Source organism: Merops nubicus, unplaced genomic scaffold (genome assembly GCF_000691845.1).
Source record: "Merops nubicus isolate BGI_N331 unplaced genomic scaffold, ASM69184v1 scaffold620, whole genome shotgun sequence".
NCBI classification, from domain to species: Eukaryota; Metazoa; Chordata; class Aves; order Coraciiformes; family Meropidae; genus Merops; species Merops nubicus.
This window is the reverse complement of record NW_008581930.1, coordinates 38,125-43,554: the sequence shown is the minus strand read 5'-3', so window position 1 is coordinate 43,554 and position 5,430 is coordinate 38,125.

The window sequence follows — 5,430 nt, the reverse complement described above, 5'->3', positions numbered from 1 at the left end:
TCCTGCTATCATGTTGCCCATTTTCCCATCCTAGGTGTGTGCTTTGCAATTATCTCTGTGCAGGTTACAAAATGAATCTGATTTCTTCCATACACTTATGTGAGCAAATGCAGGACAATGAATGGGCTGCATCCTAGACAGGTCACAGACTGATTTCCCTGGTCCACAGAGCTCAGCTACAACTTGCACATACCCTACAATGTTAGGCTCTGTAGTCCAAGTATAGTTTGAGCTCTGATGTTCCAAGGGTCTGTCCATGACCAAAGATATCTCAAAGGATGTAGTGTCTCACTTGTAGTAACCCAGACTCGTGCACAGGCTGTTCTCCTGACACTGAAACCAGGCTGATGGTGATCCAGGAAGGCAACAGGTAATCATAATTAAAACAGTGCAAGACTTATATCCCCAAACAGTTTTCCTGTGGGACACAGAGCTTGGCAGCATCATATAAACCTCTATGGGTAATCATAATTAAAACAGTGCAAGACCTATATCCCCAAACACAGAGCTTGGCAGTATCATATAAACCTTTATAATTTGGGATATCGAGCAGTGCCTGTTAAATTTGGGAGCCCATTGGACCACAGCAATAGCCACACAGTCTGGTAAAGGGGCTACAGGCCATTTTTCCACACACAAACTACTAGCAACACCCAAGCCCTGCATATCCAAACATCTCCAAGGAGCTCACTCCAGGGTGAAGCAGCTGCCTGTAGCTGAGCTCAGGCAACACTCAAAGACCTGGCCAAAGCATTGTGTGGTTTTGACTCTGTTCAGCTGATGCAGAAGCATCATGGCCTTGGGTGAACATAGGAGGCCACTGGCAAAGGAGGTGACTAGAGGTGACTTCAGGTGTGAAGTGTTGTCCTCCTAAACTGGATTCCCTCCTCTCATCACCAGAGTGATGTAAGACCTCAGGGATGCTACAGATGCTGAATAGTTCTGTGGGGTTTGTCAGGAGATGGAGAAATCCACTGGTGGGTTATAAGAATAAGAAGAAGGAGAAGATGAAAGAGAAGATGATAATGAAGTTGAGCAAGAAGTTGTTATTCTTAAGATATTATTCTTAGAGCAATAATTGCTATAAGAGTGATAACAACAACCACAAAAACCAACAAAAAACTCCTCACTACTTCTTTAAACCAAAGTGATATGCCCAGATCATAGAGATTTAGAGGCCACTGGAAGTGTTTAGCACCTAGACTCAGTGGTGAGAAATGACATCTTCTGAAGGAAGGAATCACATGGTTGTTACTAGAGAGGGAAAGTGGCCTGAATCCCAACAGCTCCTGGATAGATCCAAAAGTGACTCTGGTCAAAAATTAAACACGGGCAAGTTCTCACTGCAAGAACAGGGAGTTTATTAAAAATCACTGTTTATATCCATGAAAGTCCTCTCCTTGTCGAAATTCAGTGGGTTTTATTCTCTTCACTGCTTTTGGTAGTAATAGAAATATATTTTCAGGAGATTGCATGAGCTCATGGTCCCTTTTTTTTTGGGTAATAATAGCTACACGGTTTTAGATCTCTCCGCGGTAAATTATAATTTGATTTTCAGCTATTTAAAGGTCACTCTGAATAATATATATGCTGCTTAATAACCAGTTAAAATACTGGCAGCTTTCAGGAGTGCAGGCTAATGGCAGCATTGCCTCTGCTCAGGCCTTTGCTGTTGTCATTTGTTGTGCTAGCCGTGGAGCAAGAGAGAAGTTCCCCTCGTACACCCGAGCCAGATCTTCAGTCTCTCTTTCTTCCTCTTCTTAATGGGAGGAACAAAAACCTTTTCACAATCAGCAGTAATCTCTCCAAAGGTCTTTTAATTTAAAAAGTCATAAGTGTTAATTAGCTATTATTAAGTGCCCCCTGTATAAATTAACGTGATTGATGAAAAAATTAAGGGTAATGAAAAATGTAGCAATGCATGTATTTTTAAGAGACTATATTAAAGATGAAAGTCCCCAAAGACAGAAACTAAGGCCTGCTGCACCCGTGCCCTGCCTTTATTAGTATTAATAATAAAAAATATATAGATATCTGTCTCAGCAATGCACACAGACATGTTGGAGATACACCAGTTGTAAACAGATTTCTCACTTCACTGTGCTTTGAACAACTCTTTGTGGCAAAGGCTTATTCCAGTGTGGTGTCATTTCTCCAGTTTCTTTTTGGTTTGTGGTTCAAAAGAAGGTTCTTGGAAAATGGAAAGTGGGATCCAGAGGTAGAGAGAGAAGAGAATGGAACTATCAGAATGGTTTTCTCATAGATTTCACACACATTGTCATAGGGCACCCAGGTGGTTTACAAAATCCCTTCTCATTTTACCTGTATTCAGACTCAAAACCCAAAGTATAAATAAGAGAAATATTCATTCCCCCCCAAGTGCTGATTTCCTCCTGCATTATAAACAGTTGGTAACTGTGCTGGGTTCTGCAGCTGCTTTGCCTCTAGGTTGAACCACCATTAGTTCCATTAACATTTCACAGGGTACAGACTTTCTTAGGCCTCACTCACTGCACATCAAGAGATGTCTCCCAGCAGAAAATGTCTGGATACATAATTCCAAATCTGAACATTTTATTTGCCACCTTCTTAGCTACTCAAAACGTATTACCTGCATCATAGTCACATGTTTACTTGGATTTTTGTTTTATATGAAGGCCATATGAGAGGTCATGATGTGATACATGTGTTTACTTACTAAACTAAATGGGATTTAAACTGCATTATTTTACAGCCTGGGAGCCCTGGAAATCCACTTGAGCTTGTCTGGTTTAGAAGCCAGCAGAACTTGGACCAATGATGTACATAGGTGATACTAAACATTAAACCTGCCCTTCAACTATGAGACTTTTTCTTCCATTTGCTCCTCACCTTTAAAATTAATTAATTAACTAATTGGAGTGAAATATTTCTTTCAGGGCAAGCATCTTTGTCTCGTTGATTGCTTTAAAGCAAAAAAGGGCTAGATAGTTTTGACAGCAAATGTGTTTTCCTGGTTCTAATAGAAGAATCTTGCAGGTATTCGTTGATAATATGCCCCATATTTTATGCTCTAGTGCAACCATTTGCAAGTGGGAAGAAGATACTACAGATATGCCTGTAGCACAAATCTGATCAAATCTCTGATCTCTATAAACCCTGCGTGAAGTCTGCTGTCAAGAATTGGAAAGATTTTGACAGCTGAAGTCTCTGAAGAGCCTGACTGCATTAAGCAGCCCTGTGCACTGACCGAGGGGCACGTGCACCACTCCCAGAGGGCTGGGCAGGAGGAAAAAATCCCTCAACCTACCAGAAAATGAGGAAAGAGCAGAAGAACAGCTATACTGAGTCAGAGCAGAAGTTCATCTATCCCAACAGCCTCTCTCTGATGGTGAGAAATAGAAGCAAAAGGAGAAGCATAAGAACAAAGTGAGTATAAAACAATAGGAGCCTTGAATATCCTTTGGGTTACTGAAAATTTGCAGCTCTGGGACTTCCAGAGTCACAGGTGGGTTTTGTTTATGAAATTCTCACTGAATTTCAAGAGCTTATTCACCTCTTGACTGCATGTAAACCTCAAGCTTCCATGCTATACAAGTTCTATGAAACTTGGCCATCCTCATGGGGGAAAAGTTTTTGTTGAGGGTCATGCAGGAGACAGGACTGGAGAGAGGTAGATCTGTGAGGTACTTCAGAAAGGGACTGTCCTGAGCTTAAATGGAGCCCCTGGACAAATGACCTTGGGCTTGACTTACCTCCCCTCATATTAGCTTCTGATGGACCCATATCTGCTGGGTACTTCAGAAAGGGACTGTCCTGAGCTTAAATGGAGCCCCTGGACAAATGACCTTGGGCTTGACTACCCTCATATTAGCTTCTGATGGACCCACATCTGCTGGAGATATCCTGGTATACAGGCACTAGCTGCCATACCAAAAGGGCAAATTCTTTATCATCCCCACCAGCAACACGTGAATATGTTGGATTTTCAAAGAGACCTCCACTGCTGCTGGACACTTACAGGCAGACAAATGAACCAGGCTTTTAATGTTCCCTCCACCCCATAACTGGTCACCCTTGCTGTCCTCTGTGTGCTGTTGAAAGCAGAGACAGTAGAGACCAGGTCTGCACACAGTATCCAGGAGACAAACCTGCACAGGCCTATTGGAGTTTTCTGGTTTCCTCTCTACTTTTTTCTAATGCTATTTGATTTCTTTTCTTGACCACTTGGGAACTGGTTTTGGTGTTTTCATGTAAATACTGATCCTGTTGTCATAATATCTGGTTCCTGAGAGGTAACAAGCTTCCTACAGAACATTTTCTATACAAATCTGGCATCGTTTTGCTCTCCACGTGCCAGTGACTTGTACCTACACTGAATTCCATCCCCCTTTTTGATGAACCTGCCTGTGATCTTAATTCTGCACAAGCCATATTGATTTTTCTGGTTTTAACTCCAGAGCACTTCACTCCACAGCCTTCACTTTTAGCATTGCATTGCTTTGTTTTGCATAACGTGCCACTTAGCCTTGTCTGAAACACTTGGGCTGTGATTCAGCACGAGCAAAATACACCACAGTTATCAACGTGCATCTTGTAGTCTCTGTGATTTATTCTTGGAAAACTTTATTGCTTGTGGCACTGTACCAAACGAACAGCAACGTTTAATTACAACACCAGCTCCTGTCGAGAAGGAAATACAGTAAAGAATAGTTAAACACAACTTGAATCTAGTGAAAACCCACCAGATGAACATCTGTTGTTATTTCAGTGCACGACAACACATGGAAAGGGTGCAGAAATTTCAGTTGTAGCAAATGTCTCCTTGTGAGATGAAAAGTACTTACACAGACCCGTAGAATAATTCAGATTGGAAGGAAGCTTTGGGGTAAGATGGTTCAACCTCAGCACAAAGCAGGTCCAACTATTAACACTACCAAGTCCACCACTAAACCATGTCCTTAAGAACCTCTTCTACACATCTTTTCAGTGCCTTCAGGGATGGTCTCATACATCATCTTCTTCCACCTCTGACCATCTAGTTGGTCTCATTGGACTCATGTCAGTATATCAATGTCTGTCTTGTGGTGGGAAGACCAAAACTGGACACTGTGCTCAAGATACAGTCTCATGGATAACTACAGGGCCATGTTCATTATTTACACTTCAGAGTAGTGTCTCGGGTCCCCTAGACCCCTAGACAAAGGTTTCAAGCTTGTTGTTAGGAAATGGGCATGGACTAAGAGCCCTGGGAAGAAGTTAGTGGTTTATTGGTAGAAGCCACAGTGGAGGCTAGTTTCAAAACTACAGCAGCCCCTGATGCTCCTCTAATACTGATCATCACAGCTCCATTCAAGGCTATGGAAGTGCATAAACTTATATTGGCTGAGAAGAAGACTTGCTGCACAAACCACAAGAGCACAATTTAGCACCTCACAGGAGGCTTCTGGT